This window comes from Mobula birostris, chromosome 2, assembly GCF_030028105.1.
Source record: "Mobula birostris isolate sMobBir1 chromosome 2, sMobBir1.hap1, whole genome shotgun sequence".
Classification (NCBI taxonomy): domain Eukaryota; kingdom Metazoa; phylum Chordata; class Chondrichthyes; order Myliobatiformes; family Myliobatidae; genus Mobula; species Mobula birostris.
Genome location: NC_092371.1, coordinates 39,652,652 through 39,676,540, shown reverse-complemented (window position 1 = coordinate 39,676,540; position 23,889 = coordinate 39,652,652). Strand labels below are relative to the sequence as shown.

General features: G+C 39.5%; 1 protein-coding gene across 5 annotated transcripts in view; it reads left to right on the top strand.

Annotated features, from left to right (window-relative positions):
* bcas1 (brain enriched myelin associated protein 1) overlaps positions 1-23,889 on the top strand; it is a 151,286-nt gene that overhangs the window by 38,576 nt on the left and 88,821 nt on the right. The window contains exon 1 of one of the 5 annotated variants that reach the window (XM_072276780.1): positions 13,079-13,166. The exons of the other annotated variants lie outside the window; for them this stretch is intronic. The gene's annotated coding sequence lies outside the window, so the exon portion shown is untranslated. Of the gene's footprint in view, positions 1-13,078; positions 13,167-23,889 lie in introns of those variants that run through there. 5 annotated transcript variants of the gene reach the window in all.

Here is a 23,889-nt window from a genome sequence, read left to right as displayed (position 1 = left end):
TTATGAAATGGGATATTATAATCTACCCATCATTTGTAATGTGTATTAGTTTCAATGATTCACAACATAATTCACACTTTGAAGAAAATTATTTAGTCATTGTGTAATTATTACCAATACAGTGAGCATATAAAAATGCACAACTCCTTTAAGTAGCTTTGAGCTCTTTCCTGGGATCCAGTGTGATGACTAAGGAACATTTGTACTTCAGCAATGAACAATCAACATACTGATATGTATTTTTAAAGTACAAACATTTCACATTTGCACAATTAAAAGAATATTGTTTTTAAGAACTAATTGGCTCACTGTGCAAATTTTCAAACTAGTTATTTTCACATCTATTGTAATCCACAAGCATTACAATTCAGACAGTGCTCTTCTTGGTTAAAGTATGCATTTTAGATAATGTATTCAGCATTTATTTTACAAGTGGTTTATTGTAATTGTGAAATGCTGGAAAGTCACAAGTTCTGCAGGCTGAGTCATAGAGCTTGTATTGTGCATTGTGCATTCCGGGACACATTCTACAGGACCAGATGGTGTCACCTGCAGTTGGTTATCATTTGCACCCTAGTTAATTAACACATTTACATGCCTCTAATGCTTGACTAATATTTTAGAAAAATATTGTTCTACTTAGTTTTAGTGGAGAGGTTTTTGACCCTACCTCTAAGAAATCAAGGGCAACATGAATTGAGTAAAGTTACAGTTTCAAATTATTTAGACTTACCAGTGAAATAGAGGATACTATTACAAAACTATCATCAAGGCTCAAATCTGTAGCAAACAGTTGAGATATGAATTAGGAATTCACTTTATATGAGGAAGCCTGATAACCAAAGTAAAATAAGAATGTGTGAGAACATTTGAGAAGCACTAAAATATTTCAAACATAAGAAATTAGATTTTATAGTGCCAAGCAGATAATTCAGTTCTAATCTAAGTAAGGCAGTTTTAAGATCAGACCCTCAGGACAGAGAAGAATTATTCTGATCACTCTATACAATAATCTCAAGGAATGGAGCATTCAAAGAACATTTGCAAGCCTCCAGTGTTACTTAAGAAGTGAACAGATATGATAACTCTTTTATTCAGCATTGTCTTAGTTTACAGATCTATTAGGAATTAAAACCAAAGATTTTCAGGACTTTGCATATAATTTTGTTCTGTTCTTATAGTGTTGGTAAACCTGTGAAGAAATGTCATGCTACAAATGGCTGAAATGGGCATTGTCGTTGTTCTTCAGGATTGCCATTGAAGATGTAGTGGAAAATTGGAAGATCTTTCTGGGTCCACATCTAAGCAGTTTCTAACAAGACCAGGAGCTGCACATATAGTACCTCAAAAAAATTACGGGTACATTTTCAACCAGTATGTTGGTGATGCTGTCTCTTTCTTCTGCCCTTTATTGACATTATGCATACATATCTAAACAACTATCCCTACGTCTCTATTCCTAACAATGATTCTGATCTATTTCAGTTTTTCAGTCAAAGATTTGCTAATACTAATAGGTTTATGATTTCACAGGCATTTTCCTGGATCACCACAAAACAACCCTTTTCCCAAAATATTTATTCTGTCAGAGATGTACTTATAAGTGTAATCTCGCTACAGGAAATAATAAATTAGGAGTATATCTTCGGCTTGCCGACTATCAACATGGGTGCCCCCCACTGCTCTACCCTCTCTGGACTCATGAGTGTCTGACTAGGCACAGCTCAAATGCTGTCTATAAATTCAGAAATAGCACAACTGTTGCTGGCAGAACATCAGATGATGACAAAGAGGCCTACAGAAGTGAGGTAGATCAGTTTGTTGAGTGATCAATCTTGTACTCAACACCAGCAAGACTAAGGAATTGACTCAGGACTTCAGGAATGGAACGAAAGGACAACACTCAACAGTGCTCATTGAGCAGGTTAACGGTGGAAAAGGTGGGGAGCTTCAATTCTTGAGTGTCCAAATCTCAGAGGACCTAACCTGGGCCCAGTGCATTGATGCAATGATGAAAAAGGCATTTCTGCTTTGTTAGGCGGTTGAGATTTGTTGTGTCAGCAAAGACTCATGTAAATTTCTATAGATTATGCTGGAGAGTATTCTGACTGGTTGCTTCACTGCCTGGTATGGAGGCTCCAAGGTGCAGGATTGAAAGAGGCTGCAGGGGTTGGTAAGCTCAACCAGTTCCATCACAGGCACAACCCTCCCCACCACTGAAGACACCTACAAGAGGCAGTGCCTCAAGAAGGTGGCATCCATCATTATACAGAACATGCTCACTACTACCATTGGACAGGAGGTACAGGACTGTGAAGACCGTCATTCAATATTTTAGGAACAGATTCTTCCCCTCTGTCATCAGAGTTCTGAACAGTCCACACCCCCATGAATACTACCTAATGATCTCCATTTTGTACTATCTATTTGTTTATTGATTAAACTTAGAGCAATTTTTATGTGTTGCAGTGTACTGCTGCTGCAAAGCAACAAATTTCACAACCTATGTCAGTAATAATATTTTGAAATGGGATTGGTTTATTATTGTCTCATGTACTGAGATACAGTGAAAAGTTTGTCTTGCATACAGATCAAGTAGTTCGTAGTGCATTGAGGTAGAACAAGGTAAAATAAAAAATAAAACAATGCAAAATAAAGTGTAATAGGTATCAAAAAAGTGCAGTGCAGAATAAAGCATAACAGCTATAAAGTGCAGTACAGGTAAACAACAAGACACAAAATTATAACAGCACAGCTTGTGAGGTCAAGAGTCCTTCTTATCATACTAGGAGACGATTTAGTATCTTATAATAGCAGGGTAAAACTATCCTTAAGCCTGGTGGTATGTCCTTTCAGACTTTTATATCTTCTGCTCAAAGGAACAGGGAAGAAGAGAAGATATCTAGGGTAGTGGGGCCTTTGATTATTCTGGCTGCTTTACTGAGGAAGTGAAAAGTATAGAGAGGGGAGGCTGGTTTCCATGACGTGCTGAGCTGTGTTCACAACTCTGCAGTTTCTTGTGGTCATTTACAGAGCAATTGTAGTATCAAGCCACTATGCATCCAGATAGGATGCTTTCTATGGTACATTAATAAAAAATGCAAAGGGTTGACTGGGACATGTCGATTTTCTTTAGCCTCCCGAGTAAATGGAAGCATTGTTGAGCTTTCTTGGCCATGGTGTCTATGTTATTGGACCTGGACAGGCTATTGTTGATGCTCTCAGCCCTCTCAACCTCAAGGTCTTTGATGTAGACAGGAATATGAGCAGCACCCCCTTCCTGAAGTTAATGACCAGCTCTTCAGTTTTGCTGGCATTGAGGGAAAGGTTGTTGTCATGTACTGTATTACTATGTTCGTTATCTCCTTCCTGTACTCTGGCTCATTGTTATTTGAGATACCTGATTCTGATTCCGAATGCCTTATGCAAGTACTGATTGCTTATGATAAAAATAAACTTTTCAACAGTCCTGCATGGTTGAGGATGATTTTCTGTAGTTCTGCAAATTCTGAGATCAATAATGTAGTCAGTGAGTCCATGACACTTCCACAGGTGGAGTGGAGGTGCTTGACGGGGTGGCTGAGTGTCAGGGTTGCTAGTGCATTTGTCCCACTGTTCTCAGTGGACTTCAGCGAGAAATGACTCAGCACCATTAAGCCCAGCTGCTCCGTCTTCACTGTGAGTGGTCACGAGCCAAAATTACCAAATCAGTGGGAATACAATACTTTTTTTTTTAATTTTATTTTTATTTGGATAAGGAATTCACAAATATCATGTACTTTTTTCACACATATAATCTTTTCCATTTTTTTATATGTATAAAACTACAATTATTTATACATTCTTAAGTACACATTGAGATGATATAAAAGGAAAATAAACATTTAAATAGATAATTATGTACTGTGGTAAATCTAACCTATTAGGCTAAGTAATGGAATTAGTTGTTAAGAAAAATGGTAATAATAGTTTCCATATAACCCTTCTGGACCATTTCCACTGGTCCAAAATGTTGTATATAAGCCTATGTATCAACTATTGTAGGTGTTTATATCCTAATTTGTTCATGCTTGCTCCTGCCCACAGACATAATTATCCAATCCCTATGTACTTATTTAATTAATTTTTTCATTTTTTATTATCCCTTTCCCAAATCTTTCCCTTTACTTGTGTTAATTCTCTATTTTCCAAAAGAAAACAAAAAAAACAAACATTTAGACTAGGGGTGCTTACATTAGCAATATTACTGTGTTGATGAGAAGAGCAGTATAAATCATTAGGAGAGTCATCTAAAGTCTGCTCGCATTGGGGTTATATATTCAATCCATTTATTCCAGATTTGATAAAAATTTTCTTTTTGAGTTCTCAGGGAGTAAGTCAACTTTTCCATTTTAAATATTTCCAAGATAATTTCGTACCAATCTTCTAATGTAGGTGGTATTGGATTTAGCCATTTTCTAGTGATTGATTTCTTACCTGCCGCTAAGAGGGCCTGCAGCAACTTTATATCTTCCTTCTGTTCAAGAAACAATACATGCCCCAAATAGAGCCTCTCAAAGTTCAGAGGTATCTGGGACCTAAGTACCTTAACTAATGTTCTATGAATACCTTCCCAAAATAGACTTAATTTAGGGCAATCCCAAAAAATATGAAAATGATTTGCCTCCTTGGAGCTGCACCTTCTCCAACACATCACATTTGTATCTTTATATTTTTCCTGATATGGGGTCTTGAAGTATCTTATAATGTTTTTCCAACAATGTTCTCTCCAAGTCAAAGAATTAGTCGAGGACCATTGAAAGCTGCAGATTTTCTCCCAAGCCTCCTCTGAAAGTACCAACCCCGCTTCTTTCTCCCACTTCTCTTTAATATACAGTGTATTTACATTTTTAGCATGGGAGAGTGCATTATATAATCGAGAAACTGATTTACTAGGTATTGAACTGCAAGCCGAATTCAGAATCTTGAAAAATTCTAATTCTACTGTTGATAGGTCTGTATATCTACAACTCTGGTTAACATAGTTTCGTACTTGAAGGTACCTAAAAAAAGTCATTATGTTCTAGGCCATGATTGTCCTGCAGGATTTGGAAACTTTGTAATACTCTTTTATCTATAAATGAGAGGTAGGTTGTAAGACCTTTCTTTATCCATAGCTCAAATCTTTTATCTCCTCTGTTGGGAAGGAATTCGGTATCATATGCACACCATCTAAAGAGTTTTAACATGTTATTAATTCCACATGAATTAACCACCTTCTGCCATACTTTTAATGTAAGATTTATCCAAGCGTTTTTAAATTTTTCCAGCTGGGCCATCAATCCTTTGTCAGCTATTGAGGCCTGAAGAGGAAAACTGTCAACTAATCCAAATTCTATTTCCTTCCATCTAGCCTTATATTCCCTATTACACCAATATAACAGAGGGGTTATCTGTGAGGCATAAAAATAATTTCTCAGGCAAGGAAGAATCATACCTCCTCCTTCGTTCCCTAACTGTAAGGTGTTATATCGAATTCTAGGTTTTTTTCCTTGCCAAATGAAGCGGGAAATCCATTTGTCCCATTCCCTGAATTGATTATCATCCACCTCCACCGGTAAAGTACGGAAAAGATACAATAACCGAGGAAGAATATTCATTTTTATAGTATTTATCCTTGAATTTAAACTTAAAAAGGGGATAAGATTCCATCTATGCATATCTGCTTTTATCTCTGAGATTAATGGCCCATAATTTACCTGTGACAGTGTTGAAAGATCCTTCAGCAGGGTTATTCCTAAATATTTTAATGATTTAGCTTCCCACTTAAGATCATATGTATCCTGCAATTTTTTGGATGGTGTATAATTTAGGGACATAACCTGCGTTTTCTTTACATTTATTTTATAACCTGATATTTTCCCAAAGTCATCCAACAGTGTAAACAATCCTATAAATGATTTTTCTGGTTCACTCAGATAGACCAAAACATCATCTGCGAATAACGCCACTTTCTGTGCAATCCCTGCCACCTTGATACCTTTTACGATTTCGCTCTTTCTTATTAGTTGGGCAAGCGGTTCAATATATAGCGCAAAAAGGAGAGGAGAAATTGGGCATCCCTGTCTAGTGCCTCTCTCTAAGATGAAGGAGTCAGAGAGGTCCCCATCTATCTTAATTCGGGCTGTAGGGCTGTCATATAGAGTCTGAATTACTTTAATAAACTTTTCTTGAAAGCCGAATCTTCCTAACACTCTGTATAGGAAGGGAATACAATACTTCTACATAGAGACCTTTTGAGAAATTTTGAAGTGCTCCCTTTGTCATCCTAGTACTTCCTTGCCTGACAAAGCTCAGCGTGCAGTGACAGTTCAGAACAATATAACCTTTCCAATCATTGAAACTGCAATATATCTTTCTTTCAATGTTGGATCTTTTTCTCTCTCTCATTTTCATTGTAATACATCCCAATTACAAATGAAAAGAGAGCAGCAGTCTAGTTCAACCTGCTACCTATATTAACTTCATCAGCAAGATATGTTCTGTGTAGCTGCCTTCATGTCCATGGAATTTTTTTTGTTGAGAAGCTACACCTGTGATTTTTATGCTGCTTGATGCTTACAATTTCAACAGAGATGAGGATGAAGGCTACAATCTACAAGATTATAATGGTTCTTAATATATTATATTCTCTCTCTCACTTTTCTTCCTTATTTACTACTTTAACTTTTCTTTCAGTACACTAATACTGTACACTACAACTATTCCCTATGGTAGCAAGAACCACATTAACCATTCCCAGATCCGTTGGTAATTATGTCACAGGTATTGTCTTTCCTGAACATAAAGATTTCCACATCTATATTGCCAAGTTACTCAATTAGAAAAGGTACGACATGTTGGAAATACTCAATTTGCCTTGTGGCAGCTCAGGTGAAAATAAAAGATGGGACAGTTTTGTTTGCTGTTGTAAACCTGTGACCAATGATACAAATCCTTTTTGAACTTTCTCTGGAGGCTGTATGCGTATTTTAGAATGTGGCATGAGAACTGTACGGCATGGTATTTAAAGTGCTTATAAAATGTTAATTGTTTTTGAATTGCTTGAGGTTGATGCCTTTACTTCAAGAATTCAGGAGTGTGGATCTATAATCAGCTGGCAGGAAACAGCAAGAAACACACTGATGTAATCTTCCATTATTTTCCAGTTGACTGTAAGAAAATGATACAGTACAGTAGGAATATACTACAGTGGCATATGGGTCATCATGTTGGAAAGGGGAATCCCTGTGTGTGTGTGTATATATATATAATCAATCAGCTGGTGTTATTTAAGAATAAACCACTAATTCTTTCGGTAAATGTATACCATTACTTGATGCTTCAATGAAGATATTACAAGTACATTTATTTCATGGATTACAGCAGTAAGAGACTTATTAGACCTTGCCAATAATGTCATGAATAGATATAAAATAAAAGTAAGTCTCCACTCCAGTACATCACTGTATATCGAGGATTGTATATAATGCATTTTATTTTACATGGTGCTATCACCCTTCTCATTGCTAATACCTTTTATATTACGTAATAATTGAAAGTTGGAATAGCAATGATTGTTCATCCATCTATATCATAGCTACAAGTCTCTATATGCATTGTATACTAGGACTGTGCGACTGTAGATCTCGTTGTGGAATAATTACTTGTGTGTTTTGTATCTTTTACGGAGTTTCTTCATCAGAAGTTGAAAGTAAATTTCTTAGCAATGTGGGTGAAAATGTCTACATCATCCAAATCAGTTCCAGCCACCTCCATGGGGATCTCCATTGTTTTCTATGACGTCAAGTTGGGACCAAATTTCAGGCTCGTAATGAATGAGTACCATTTGGTTAAGTACATAGTGAGGTCTCTGCAGTGTCGGATGATTCGTGCTACTTGTCCAGAAGCAGGCAGATTTTTTTTGTTGTCGTGAAGGAATCTGATTATACTACTTGAGTTGAGGTATTGTTCTGCCAGGTGACTTGCTAGCTGTTCTGTGAAAAGCAGATTTGACAGTGTACCTGCACTAAAAGTGTATTCTTAGAACCTCAGAGGAGTTATATGAGGATATTTTAATGGTAGTTACTGCAGAAATGCTCTAATCAGCTAAAAAATAATTGCCTACATTTGGTGGATTTTAAATATAAGGTGAACATTGAGAAAATAACACAAAAATTGTCCCTTCTGACCTTTAAGTTAAATATCAAGGCCCAAGCTGATTATAAGAGTGAGTTTTAATAAGAGTTTCCCTTTTCATTGTACTGAAATTTAACTTGCACAGTGAGAACATGAAAATTGCGAAATGTCAAGGAGTTAAAAAAACAATAGGTTTGACTCACTACTCAAAACTTTCAAACAGGATCATGATGGATTTTAAAGAACAATGGAATGAATTCTCTTCTATCACAGGAATGTCATCCACGTATGTTAAATGGTCAATAGCCTGTTTATAAAGACTGTTGGTAGTCCAAATATAATATCAAAGAAGCCACAATTGCTCTTGTTCTCTTTGTAAGGTACTGTCAGGAAATGTAGAGGAGGCTTGACCCAAAAGCAAAGCAGCAGAGACAATTTTAGCAGCAAACGATACTTTACTAATAAATTGAAAAATAACAAAGCACAAGAGTCCACAAGAGAGAACAGATTCTTAACACAACAAGGTAACAAGGGTAGGAGCAGCTGTTTGTTTCAGTGGGTGATCAAAGGACAGTGGATAGGAGGTGAGTTTAAATAGGCTGTGGTTGATGAGTTGGAAATGAGTCGCAGCTAACTTCTGTTAGCTGGGTGGAGACTAAGACGTACCCGCCTGTGCAGACCTGACACAAACCTTCCTGCTGTTGCCAGCACCCAACAGCCTAGAACAACCTGGATGGATTGGATAGAACTACTTCTTGAGCTATGGATACAAGATGAAGATGGACAGCACCCAAGTCTTCTCTTCCCAGTTGACTAGGTACTGTACACTAGAGTACCTTCCACCTCTCTTGGTTCCAGAGATGCAGTCTCAGGTGGGTTGAGTGGTCCACGGACCACAGGCTTGAAGTAGGGCATATGGAAGGTAGATGTGATCCTGAGGGATCCAGCTGGAGATGGTAAATGACTGGGTTGATGCACTGATTAATCTTAATGGGAACAATGAACTGAGGTGAGAACTTGCAGGAGTCAGTGCACAGGGGCAGATCTCAGGTGGACAGCCAGACATAGTAACCAGGTTGAAGTAGTCTGCCTGGATGCTGATGGGGTTTAGCCTGGTGGCACTGATGATGGCCTCCATGTCCTCTTCCAAGCATTCTGGCATCGGCAAATCAGGACCCTGGCAGACAGGACCTCCACTGTTGACTTCTCCATGGGGAACAACAAGGTTTGGTAGCCATGAAACACTTCAAAGGGTGAATATCTGTGGCAGAGGTGTGCAGAATGTGGGACAGCTCAGCCCAGGGCAGTTACTTCTTCCACATGGAATGGTTAGAGGCAGCAAAACATTGAAGAAACTTCTCCACTTGCTAATTGCCTCTTTATGATTGACTGTGGGTCTGCAGATGATAGCCAGAAGACAGACTCACTGAGGTGCAGAGGAGAGAGCAGAAGGCTCACCAGAAGTGGAAGACCAATTGTCTGGTGCAATATCTGAAGGGAAGCCATGAAGGGAAATTACATGTTGTAGAACCAGATCCAATTTCTCAGTGGCTGAGGGAAGTTTGGGGAGAGCATTGAAGAGGGGGGCCATGGAGAACCAGTCCACCACTATCGGGATCACTGTGGCCCCATCAGAAAGTAGCAAACCCATGGTGAGATCCATGCATTTTGGGACCATGGGCATTGGGGAGCACAGGAGCCCAAAGGGCTGTTGGTTGGAGGAATTGGACTGGGCACATTGAGGACAGGCAGCGAGTAACTGACATACATCTGTGACCATGGTGGGCCACTAAAACCAGTGTCACAGAAAACCCAGAGCCATCAGGCACCTGGATGGCCAAAGAGCGATTAGGAGTGGGCCCATTGGAGTGCCTCAGAGAGCACAGCTGCCAGCACATACATGCAGTTGACAGGGGTGTAGGCTGGAGCAGGCTCATGCTGTAGGGCCTGGTAGATCTGGTTCTTAAGATCTCAGATGATCAGGGTGAGGAGCTGCCAGGATGAAATGATGGGCTGGGGGTCGATCTCAGTTTCAGCTGGGTTGAACTGCCGTGACAGGGCATCTGCCTTAGTGTCTTAGAGCTGGCTGGGTAGAAGATAGTGAAGTTGAATTGCTCAAAGAACAGGCCCAACAAGCATGATGTGGTTGAGTTGGAGGATCTGTTAAATGGATATGAGGATAAGAGGCCAGTCCATATCAGGAAGGACTCAGTGTTTTCCTATCTCTCTCAGAGACAGTAGCTCTCTGTCTCCTACTCTGTAATGGTGCTGTGGAGAGCTGAACCTGTGCAAGAAGGCAGCCCAAGTGTTTGTCTTCCCATCCAGTCCTCAGTGGTAGATGATGGCCCGGTGCCCACATCAGATGTGCCTACCTCTACCATAAAAGTTCCCAAGGCATTTGGATGGTGGAGAATGAGAGCAGTGGTGAAGCGTTCTTTGAGTTCCACAAAAGCGTGGTCCATGGCCTCAGACCAGGTTACCAGTGATGGAGGTGAGGGGAGTGGTAAGTTGGCTGTAGTTCCCGATGAAACAGTGATAGAAATTGGAGAAGCCCAAGAAGTGTTGTAGCTGTTTGAGGAAGTGCGGTTGGGGCCATTCAATGACGGCGTGCACTTTCTCTGGCTCCATGGTTATGCCTTGGGGTGAAAGGATGTAACCCAGGAAGGAAATGGCTGGTGTATAGAACTGGCATATTTCTAATTTGCAGTGCAGCTGGTTTTCAGGAGACGCTGAAGAACTGAATGAACATGATAGACGTGGTCTTGGGGGTCATTGGCAAAGATGAGGATGTTGTCAAGGTACACAAACCTGTATAGCATGTCTCGGAGGATCTAGTTAATGAAGGCTTCGAAAACAGTTGGACTGTTGGAATATTGGAAAGGCATCACCAAGTATTCATAGTGGCCAGTGGGTGTTATGAATGCCATCATCCTCTCATCTGCTAAGTGGATGTGGATCAGGTAGTACAGGCTCTGTAGATCCAGTTTGGTAAATATCTGGGTCCTGCGGAATGTTTTGAATAGATAGATAGATACTTTGATCTCAAAGGAAATTACAGTGTCATTACAAGTGCAAATGCCCTATCCATCAAGGGGAGAGAACGTAGAACATAAAATATAAAACATAGAAATCTACAGCACATTACAGGCCCTTTGGCCCACAATGTTGTACCGACCATGTAGCCTACTCTAGAAACTTCCTGGAATTTCCATAGTGCATAGCTCTCCATTTTTCTAAGCTCTATGAACCTATCTAAGAGGTCCATAAAAGACCCTATTATATCCACTTCCACCACCGCCGCTGGCAGTGCATTCCACACATCTACCACTCTCTGTGTGGAAAAACTTACCCCTGACATCTCCTCGGTACCCATTTCCAAGCACCTTAAAACTGTGCCCTCTTGTGTTAGCCATTTCAGCCCTGGGAAAAAGCCTCTTACTATCCACATGATTAATGCCTCTCATCATCTTATACACCTCTATCAGGTCACCTCTCATCCTCTGTCGCTCTAAGGAGAAAAGGCCAAGTTCACTCAACCTATTCTCATAAGGTATGCCCTCCAACCCAGGCAACATCCTTGTAAGTCTCCGCTGCACTCTCTCTATAGTATCCACATCCTTCCTGTAGTGAGGTGACCAGAACTGAAAGGGAGAGGGTAGCAGCTCTTAATGATTTTGTTGATGAGTCAATAAGGAGGAATCAGATGGGCTTGCGGCGCTCTCCAGCGCTATGTGCACAGGCCGTGTACGTGCTTGGACCATCCCAAAAGCCAAGTTACATCCAACAAAGACCATGACGCTAAAGGGGTGACAGATAGGCTCGGTAGAGAGTCCAAGATGCAAATGAGAGGTCGGTTCAGAATGTTGCCTGCTGCTCTGGAATCCACCAGAGCCTCCTGTGTGCATAGAACCATCAGCGTGTGAAGGAGGACAAGGAGAGCGAGTTGGGGTATGGTGTTGGAACAAGTGGCTAGGGGGAGCTTACCAGGGTCTTCATCTCTACATGGTGGTGCTGTCTACATGTAACTGGACGCAGTGGGCATTTGATACTTGAGTGATTGGCGGCTCTGTAGTAAGTGCACAAATTGCTTCTCCACTGACTCTCACACTCTTGGGGAGTTAATGGAGCTGTCGCTAACTGCATGGGTTCTGGCACCATTGATGAGGGTCCTGCATCCTGAAGTGGTTCTGGAAACTGAACTGAGGTTCCAACTGATAATTTGGCCCCCAGTGATAATAATAAAAAAAAGTAAGCCTACTCATGCAAAAAGTATTAACCAAAACCCGATTTGTAAAAAAAAGCTATACCAGGAATTCAAGTAGCTTAGAGCTAGAAATGGGTTTTACTGAGAATAAATCTAAAACTTAGCAATTATTGTTAGCGATTTTATTATTTCGGGCACATCTTTTGGCAAATGTTATCTTCTTTCACATTAATCTGTTTTCAATTTTTAAAAAATGTTCAATGAGTTAAACTAGAAAAGAAGGACTTCTGTTCTGCAGTCGTTTCATAACTGTTCAATACATGTTTGATACTTGTTTGATCCTGAGGCGCCAGGCATCTGCACCAGAGGTGCGTCGCAGGTTTTTGCCAGTCAGTTTACAATTGACACTCGTGCGATATGGAGTTGTGCTTTGTTCGTCCTTTGTGAACATTTGCAGTTTTGTACTTTTTTGAAAATTAAGCCTTGTTTTTACATTCACTTACCCATCACAGAGCAAAAGGAAAGCAGAAAGTGATAGTAAGCGTGAATTCAATGAACAGTGGGAAAATGAGTTCTATTTATAGCTGGTCCGTCAGGAAAACCATTGTGCATTGTTTGTGAAAACACTTTCTCACATAATAGAAGACATGATCTTAATAGACACTGTAAAACACAACATCAGACTGAAATAGAAGGAAAACTGAAGCTAGTGCTTGGGTCTGAGTTATGGAAAGAATATGTGATTAAGAAAAAGGAAGAAATCAAAAGATGACAAAATATATTTGTTAAAAGATGTCTCATTAAAGTAAGTAATGTTTATCTTGTTTTTATATTAAATCAATATATCATGTAAAAATACTAAATATGTCTATATTAATATTTTTACAAGAATTGAATGGGGGTACAAGAGTTGTATGGCGCATCTGAACTCATGCATGAAAAAATTGACACATGGAATGTAAATGGTTGACCACCCCTGACCTACAGTGACGAGGATTTTAAGATCAGAGGGCATCTCCTGGCTAGACAGCTCATCTTTCAAACACTCCAAGAAGCTGTGATGATAATGCATCAGCAGAGCTACCACATTCCAGCTGTGCTCTGCTGCAAGGGGTGTAAATCCCATGGCATAATCCAGCACGAAGCACGATCCTTAACACAGGTGAAGAATCCAGCCCACTGCCCTCCTTCCACCTCATGGACGGTCAAAAACTTGGTACATTTCAATGGTGAATTCCTCATGTTTATTGAAGACGTTGGTTTTATTGTCCCAGTTAGTGGTGGCCAAGGTCGGAGCTCACCTAGTCAGAAGAGAGATGACGAAGGGTATTTTGGCTTGATCCACAGAATACAGAGGTGGCTGGAACTCAAATTGTAAGACACACTGGACAGGAAGCTGCAGCATCTCATTGGGGATCAGTTGAAATGTTGGGGCAATGGAATCAGGGCTCTAAGGGAGAAGGTTGATGGGGCACATAGTTGCTGTATGAAGACGGAGAGTTGGTTGAGTAGCAAGCAGATGGTTAATAGTTTCCTTCTGCTTGACGATTGTGTGCTCCTGTCAATGGACAACTTCCTTTATTCGAGCATACTCTGCTGGGTCAATCATTGGTTTGCCCATCCTGTCAGGAAACTTAGAGGAGGCTTGACCCAAAAGCAGAGAAGATTTTCTTCATAAACTGCAAAATAACAAGCCACAAGGGGCCATTGTTGTGGCATGGATGAAATCACCAGAGAGACAGAGTCACTGGGAAATACAAAGTAGCAGCTTTATTTGACACAACAAGGTACAGCAGGCATCATACGGATGGAGACGCTTTCGGTAGAAAGGTCTGCTAGCCCAATGTGGGCTCGATATTTTTATGCTAAACAGAAAAGGCAGTCACTACTTACAAAGTTACAGACAATGCATAGACAATGCTTCCTTTTGAAGCTACATACAAAACATCACACTTTCTGACTTCATCCTTTCCTTCTGACGCCAACATATCTGGGTTGGTACTCCCAGCCTTTAGGAGTGCAAGTCAAATCCACAATACATTTATTTGGTATCTTACATGCTAACATAGAAGACAATTCATATCTATGAAGTATAGATAATACTGTCTTCGAAACTACCTGTAAACTTCACACTTCCATCCGCAGCGTCTGGCTAGTATCCCGATATTCACAGCTTTTAGGAAATACATTGTTGTGAACTCAATCCACAGTACTTTGTCAAATAGAAGACTGGTGGCCAGAGTCATTTAAGTGTAACTGAATCATCTACCCAAAAACTCACTCTAACAGCCACAAAACAAGAAAAGATTCGTAACATGACATGGTAACTAAGGCTAGAAGTAACTGCTTGAGGCTGACTGGTTTGATGGGTGAGCAAAAAACTGTGGATAAGAGCTGATTTAAAATGGCTGCAGGTGATGACTGGAAACAAGTGGCAGGTGACCCCTGTTAGTTAGGTGGAGACTGGGAGGAGCCTATCTGTGCAGGCCTGACAGGTATTTTCTAAATGTTGGTGATCAGCTGGCTTCACAATGCTCAATGATCAAATCGTGAAACTAAAAACATTATCATTCATAATCTTATAATCATGAAATTCAAAAACTGTAGTAGACAAGTCCAGACATCCCACCCTGCAAAAACTCATTTCAGGGAGGTAATTCTATCAATTTGCGGGAGATTCCTGGGAGAGGTGGGATGCGTGCAATAGAGTAGCTCCTTAGCAGTTAGCCAGCTAGTTTAAATAACGTTAGCTATGCTAATGAACGAATGACAACTTTTAAACTCACCTCAACATGTCTTTTTCAGTCCTAACCCACCATGGGCAATAGAAAAGTCACTGTTGCAAACAGTGCACTGAACAACACTGTCAATATTTTTGAACTCTATGAGGCAGGGGTACACTTTAGTGTAGTCTGGGGTGACATACGTTTTATATCTTTTTTTGGAACACTCTGCCACTCTGACTTTTTTTGGAACTCTCACTCTTGCTCTCTCTATCATCCGCGCGTGCTCTCTTGCTCATGGTCGCTGTCTCTTGCACTTGCTCTCTCGCGCTTGCTTTCGCGCTCTCTCTCACTCGCACTTGCGCTCTCGGGCTTGCTTTCTTGCTCTTGCGCTCGCTCTCTTGCTCTCTCTCGCACATTCTCTCACGCTCGGTCTCAAGCAAATCATTTTCCGGGACATTGTATATAATTTGCAGGCATCAGCTAGCCACTATTAATTTGCGGGAGACTCCCGGAACTTCCAGGAGAGGTGGGATGTCTGCAAATCAACAGTTGTTATGAATATCTGTTATTATTAGATGTTTGCTGTTAAAACTTAATTCTGTAATCTCACGTTTAAACTATTCTTCTGTAAACTACTTTTCCAACTGAATTAATTAATTTCCATCACCATGATTACTTTGAAGTTCTGTTCACATACTGCCTCTCCCACATCTTACATGGATGTAAGCTGTTTAAGTTGTTTATAATGTTAAGCAAGTCTTAACTGATTTATAACAGGAAGCTACAATGAAAGGCCTAAGATCATAGACACAGATCTTATTTCAACCGTGACATAAATAATTCCTCATGTTGTTTCTTGTAAAAGTTATTTGAGACTTCAACCCAACCCCTTCCCTTCACTCCACCTCACTACCACCATCAAAATTATCTTTTCACCTGTACTGTGGTCTGTAATTCCCAATAATAAGGAAAGAACAAGTACTTTACACTTCTAATACAGAGATCATACTTGTTAATATGATTTACATTTAATCAATGAGGGATGAGCATCTTACTTTCAATGGATTTATTAAAATCTGCAATGTTTTATAAATGTTGACAAAACAAGAAACTGATTTTAATTAATAACGAGTTACTATATTTGTCCAGGGCGTAACTCACCAACATACTAAACAACATCACCTGGAAATTGTCTTTGCTTTCTAGAGTAGCATTTCTGTATTTTTCTCGTGTGCCACATAGTTGAAAAATTGTGAGAGCCTGTCAATTTTAAAACACAAATATAAAACTTATTTGAATACTGCGTGTCAGTAGCACACATCTGAATCATCATCATAGATCCTCCATGTATATGACATACAGGCACAGGGGCCTTTGACTCCATGCAGTATAATCAAATAGCATGAAACAGTTCTCGATATCAATTGCATGAAATTACACCACAGTGAATAGTGCCAGCCTCGTGCACCAAAAGGATCTATACCAGGCCTGCTTTGTTATTAGTTAAAAGTCTTTCTGGGTGTCTGCCAGAGTGCCTTTGTTTTTTCCACAACTTTCAGATTCACCCCCCCATCCAATTCTTCTTGAACTTCTCAGTCCCTCCTCTGATGATTTCATTAACACTAAACTGAGCATCTCCCTGAACATACTATTGTCTCCCTGACACCCACAAACTTCTCCTCAGTTGATGTTCTTGTTTCCTCCTACCACTCCAACTAATCATCTCCAAATCTTACACAATCTTTCGCTTTTAATTGACTTGCCTTTCCTCTGCCCAACTGCCTCTTCAATACCGATCTACAGGCAGAACTAATTATAATTTACGTACAGAAGTCGTCTATCTTTCTAGACATGGAGAAGCACACTCTCTGTTAGACTAACCTGACAATGTTTATTGGGTAAAATAGTTGTGTTTCATAGAGTACAGTTGTCTCATATTCCAGCCACACAGATTTGATTCCAATATCCAGCATTGTCTATGTATAATTTGAACAAATTCCCACCAATATCCCATTTGGTAGATCAATGACTACCCTAAATTGCTTATGTGCTAAAGGGAGAATCAGTAAGGGGTGAGGGTGTGTCTTGGAGTACAGGGGCATCAGTGACAAAATCATTGAGGAAATGGCATCGATACATTGCATTGATGGACTGCATGGATGTAGTAGGCTCCTCTTGTAAGAAAATATGAAAGAAAAATCCAATTAGACTCAATGTACAACTGGATGAAGGGCATTATATATATATTTTTTCTAAGCCCAGTGCTAAGTATATTTGAAGCATTCCCTATCAATAAGCATCAATCTTAGCACTGTGATAAGAACAAAAGTTCAGGGAAGTGAGTATCATCTATTTTCACTTATCAAACACAGTCAGCCGCTGACTATACAGGAGATAGAGCTGTTGTAAATCAGGAACAAACTTCTCCCCCTTATCTACCATACTGTGCAAATAATGAATTTCCTCTCTATCAATTTCCCTGCTTTTAGAAGCATCTTAACCACTAGACCACCAAGTGTACATTTTAATTTTGCAATGTAATAAGCTACTGTGGGATGTCTCTTACTTTAAAATATTTGATACTACAAATATTTAGATGTTTGATTTCTGTATACTGCAATTATTCTGAGCATAATGATCAGTTCCAAGTATTTTCTGATGTAAACAATTTTGTTATCATTAGCCTTTTGAAGTAATGATTCAAATTTTTGAGCTTTGGCTGCCCTCTTGGTCATATAGCTTGAGTACCCTAATGTCTTATGGACTACTTTGACAGTGTCAACTGTGTTATGATAAGGATTTGCAAATGTTATTTTAATGTTATGAAAGAACTTTAAAATTATCTTGCTGCAGAAGTAATAGAAAACATGTTATGCTTTATAACAAGTCTTGGTTTTTAAAAAGTTCTGTGATGGAAGTTAGTGTCTAAAGCTGACAGACTAGGCATTGATTGAATCTTGAATTGACCTGTCACTTTAATTCTGCATTACATCTTTCTCTACTCTCTTTGGCCTCCTATGTTATTCCAGTATTTCCCAATGTAGGTTCACAAAATAATACCTTAGTTACTGATTTGGCATGTTTCTGCCCTTGGGCCTCAATATTCAACATAGAGGTTTCATGCCATTCCTTCTTGAGGCTGAGCTATCCAACTTTGACATTAAGTTATCCACCCACTATATTCACTTATTATGTCTCCCCAAAGATGCTGCCTCATTAACTGGGTATTCAGTTCTGTTTTAGATTTTCAGTAAAGTTTTCTGCACCTTACAATTCATGTATGCTCTTCTGTTTCTGCTTTCTGTCTAACTGCCTGCCCAAAAGTAATTGTCTCCTAGGAACTGCCTTCCTATTTCTATTACACCCCCTGTTCCCTGTTCTTTCTTCTCCCCTCTGCAACTCAAGATAGATATACTTGTTTTCGTACATTTTAAGTTGACCTAAATGTTGTTATGATTTCTCTCACCATGGATCCTGCTAGATTTGCTGAATATTTTTAATCATTTTCTGTTTTTTTTAAGCTAGCCTTTGACATTTTCTCAATCGACAGTAAATAGCCTGATACTTCTAACATTGTCTTTAAAGCAAAAACTTAGTCTGCCTTGTTAGGGATGAAGTTAAAAAATAGAAAGTGAGAGACTGACAGTCTGTTCTATTTAAGTTCTGAGTTCTTTAGAGACGTCTTTGGTATACTCAGTAAGTAATAATGTAGAAATTAATTAGTTTATGATGAACAAGGTGGGGAAATCGCTAGATTATTTCTACAGTGAGACAAGTTATACTACAAGTATTGAATCCATTGACGGTCGTCATTTTAAATGTTCATGTGCTATTTGATATAAAATGGATTAATGATGTTATGAAATGATTTCTTTGTATGACTTTCAAACACTGCAAATGGTGTGCAAACCTATCAGGTGATGATAGATTGCTAATGTTCTATATCAGATTTATTCCATCATAAAGTTAAGTATTAGACAAAACTGTATGTACATACATTTCCCAGAACATTTATACAAATTACCAGCACTGTAGTACTGAAGATTCTGAAAGCAGGGTCAGACATTTCCAAAGACTCTCCTCAGTGTTTTGTGTGGTAAGGGAATTCTAGGCACCTTCTTCTCTGTTTCCATTTCCACCTCTGGATTCTGAGATGGCTAAAGAGACCAATGTTGGATTCACAGAATCTGCCACAGATGGGTCAGGTGGTGTTTGTTGTGGTAGGTGCGCAGATTATTTGGAAAGATGTACATTTCTTGCACTCTGTGTATCCCGGCTGTAAACACTCAAGGTTCTCAGTACATTCTTTGCAAGATTTACAAGTGGTCTCTGTGTACTCTAGATGTAAACACTAAAGGTTCTCAATGCTTTCCCAGATACTCCCCTTCCATTTAGTCAGTAAGGGCCAGGGTTTGTAATGAGGAGGAGTGAATGTTACATTTTTTTAAAGCTGACTTTGCAAATGTCATCAAAGCATATTTCTTGTTTTTCTGGATCTCTCTTAGAGTTTGTCATAGAATGCCTGCTTAAGTAGCCCGGTGTGGGTGTGCAGTTAATGCAATCCACACACTGGAGCTGTCAAGTGCTGTCAAATCCTTAGAACAATACGAAGCAGGAAAACTTCCCAGTTCCCAAGCTTTGCACCTCACAGTGCAACAATGCAGTTCAGGTGTGAAGGATGTGTTAAAGCCTATTAATGTGAGCATTTATCTAATTGATATGTCATTGTGCCCAGACACAACAATTTGGCAATGAGGATGAAGCTGAACGTCAGAAAATATCATGAACTGCATTGACAGTTACAGGACTAAACAGCACTAGAAAGCCATCACAGACATTAACAAAAGCATGAGTACAGTGCGTAGTAACAGTAAAAGATGTGCTGAATTTAAAGTGAAAATAACATAGCAATAGCTTCAGCTGGGGATGTTGATGAAGGCTGGGAGTCATATAACAAGGGGGTGGAACTGTATTGTAATGCAAACAATGTGGAGGAGCAAAAGCAAGTCACTACAGTTCTTAACTTAATCGGCCTAGGAACATACAGGCCCTTGCGCAACCTAGTAACCCCTTGAAAAGCCAGCAAGAAAGGCGTTTGACAAAATTGTTACAATTTTACAAAATCACTTGAACTCCAAACCATTTGTAATAGCTGAGAGATTTAGATTTTACAGAAGGAACCAGTCAAAAGATGAAAGCATTTCTGAACACATTGCAGAACTTGTACAAATGTTTTCTGTACTATGACTTTAGAGATGGACATTCTGATGCATTAAGGGACAGGCTTGTATGTGGCATGCATAGTCAAAGCACTCAAAAGAGGCTATTATCCGAAAGAGACCTTAGAAGGAGCATTGCAATATCATTAAAGACTACAGCAAAGGATGCAGCAGAACTACAGAAAAAGAGGTTAGAACGTGGAATGCACAAAATGTTCCTGAATGGTGCAAAAGCCAAAGGTACTATCAATGTGGCAAATCCTCTCATGATGCAAATGACTGTTGGTTCAGCAAAAAGTCTGCAGAAGGTGTCACAGACAAAGGCACATGGAGAGACTATGCAAGGCAGACAAAAAACACAACCAAGTGAAGTGTCTCCAACACAAAACTAGGCAAATGTATAAAGTTACCAAACGTAAAACAAAATCAGACAACATTGAGTCTGAAAAGGTGAACTGTCATGGTGAAGTAGCATGCATAGAACTGCATAGTATAATTGAAGCCGATCACAAAATCATCTAAATCACAATAAATGTGTAAAGCTGAAAATTGAGCTGGATATAGGGTCAGCTCTGACCATAATTCCAGAAGCTGACTTCAACAGACTATTTTCTAAGATACCATTAGAGAAGACCTCAGTGATGTTAAAGACCTGTACAAGCACAAAAATGTCTCACAAAGGCAAGCTGGAGGTAAATGTGATATATGGAGGCCATACACAGCAGTTAGAACATTATGTATTGAAAAGTGGAGGGCCAGCACTTTTCAGATGTGAATGGTTGAGAAAAAGCCAACTAGACTGGCACTCAATCAAAGTTCTCAGTGTGGCATCAACAGGGAACTGCAGCCCAAATAGTAGCACAACCAAAGGCTGTCGCAGCTGCTTAATGCTAATGAGAAGGTGCCTGAGAAGAGTATTGGTGAACTCAAAGGAATGAAAGCCAGAACTGAACTAGATGAAACAGCAACACCAAGATTCCGTAAAGTGCATCCAGTGCCTTACATACTCTATCCTAAAGTGGATGCTGAACTGCAGATCTTGGAGGTGTCTGGGATTCTCTCCAAGGTTGAATGGAGCGATTGGGCTATGCCCATTGTCCCAGTGATCAAGAACGGGAAGGCCAGAGCTATTTGCATATGTGGGGATTTCAAGGTGAGCATCAACCTGGTGCTGCATACTGTACAGTATCTTCTGCCACAAATAGAAGACATTTTTTGCATCTTTGGCAGGTGGGAAGAGGTTTTCATTGACTTGTCACAATCCTATCTACAAATGGAGATTGAGGAGTCAAGCAGGAAGTTCCTCACAATCAACACTCACAAAGAACTGTTCCAGTATTATAGTCTCATCTTTGTTGTCGCATCATCTCCACCAATTTGGCGAAGACCAATAGACCATATGCTCCAATATATCCCAGGAACACAATGTTACCTTGATGACATTGTTGTAACTGGAAAAATAATGATGAAGAGCACCTCCAGGACCTTGGTAAAGTGCTTACCAGGCTGAGTGAGTATGGTCTGCATGCAAAGAGAGAGAAATGTGAGTTTTTCAAGAATGAAATCTCATATTGTGGACATGTCATTGACAATTGTGGCTTAAGTAAGTCACAAGAGAAGATTGAAGCAGTGCAACAGGCATCCATGCCGAAAAATGTGTCACAACTCAGGTCATACTTGGGCTTTGTAAACTATTACATTTCCCTATGGGGAACCTTATCAAAACACCTTACTAAAATCCATGTACACCGCATCCACTGCTTTACCTTCATTGACATCCTCAAAGAATTCCGTCAGGCTCGTGAGGAATGACTGACCTGCCTCTCACAAAGCCATGCTGACTATGGGCTCAAAGTTTATTGTCAAAGGAGCAGTGATCTCCTCCCTTGCTTCTTGTTTGTAGTAACCTTGGATGTATCTTGTCAGGCCCTGGGGACTTGCCTATCCTAATGTTTTTCAAAAGTTCCAACACCTCCTTTTTCTTAATGTTGATATATTCTATCATATCATTCTATTTTACACTGTCCTCACAAACTTCAAGGTCCCTTTCACTGGTGAATTCTGAAGCTTAAGTATTTCTTAAGGACCTCTGACTCCAGCCAGATGTTTACTCTTCCATTCCTCATCAATCCTACCTCACTCTAGCTATCTTCACATATGAGTGAAATGCATTAGGATTTCCTTAATTGTACTCGCCGAGGCCTTCTTGTGTCCTCTTCTAGCTCTGCTAGGTCCATTCTCAAGTTCCTTCCTGGCTGCGTTATAACTGTTCAGAGCCCTGTCTGATCTTTGTTTCCTAAACTTTAAATAAGCTTTTTTCTTCCTCTTGGCTAGATGTTTCACATCTCTAGTAAACCATGGTTCTTTCACCCTGCCATCTTATCCCTGTCTGAATGGGACAAACCTGTCCAAAACTCCATACGTGTTCCCTAAACAGAGTACTCTGTTCTCAGTTTAAGCTTCCAAGTTCCAGCCTAATAACATCATGATTCACCCTTCCCCAATTAAATACTTTATCACACAGTTTGTTCCTATCCTTCTCCAAGACTATGATAAATGACAGGGAATTCTGGTCTCTGAAATGGTCTCCCACTGAGAGATCTGACAGCTGACCAGATTCATTGCCTGGGACCAGTTCCAGGTTGATAGGTTCTTGATTAAGGGGTTAGGGGGTGAAAGAGAAAGTAAATCAGGCGTGATCGAATGATGGAGCAGACTCAATGGGCTGAATGGGCTAATTCTTCTCCTATGTTTTAAGGTGATTCCAGTACAACTTCTCTTTCCATCCTATAAAATGTACTATAATGCTGGTACATTGAGTAAATATCAAATTAACAATGGCAAAAAAAGAATCTTGTCAATGTCAGATAGGTGAACGCCTAAAAGTGAAAGATAGGTTCCTGTTGATACTTTTATCAGATTTGAGGAGGAAACAGCTGCATCCATAGCAGTAACCATGCTCTTCGATTTAGAAAATTAGCAACATATGGGTTACCGTGGTCTGTATCAGATGAAAGGAGAGGAAAGAAAACTCGAGGATAAGAAAGAACAATTGATTGAAATAAAGAACTTTTGAACACTCAGAAAATAAACTATGAATTAAATGAAGGAAAAAAAATTGAGCCATAGAATATCAGTTCAGCAAATAATTTAAACCATTTAGCATAGACAAATAACATGCTGCATATTCCAGTAATGTTTCAAAAATTGTAACTGGGGCTGCAAGAATAAATGAGCTGGATCAACTTTGATGCTTTAATTGGAAACCCAAGTCAAAATATAAAGATGTACAATATTACTAAAAGGGAGAGCAGAAAATCTTGGGAGACTCATGAAAGTTCTCAAAAGTAAACATGAGAACCTTAATAGTTAACAACTTGGCAAAGGAACAATTAAAAATCTTAGCAGTTTAGTAGAAATACTACTGGGGCTAAATTAAGAAGCTCCAAAACCAGGTGCATGGATAACTGCATACAGATAACATGTATTCATTTGTACTGACATGGACTGTGTACATATATAGTGTCATTAAAATAGCGTGTGGCTTATCACCTCAGCAGTGGGCCCAACTTCATGGAGGGCT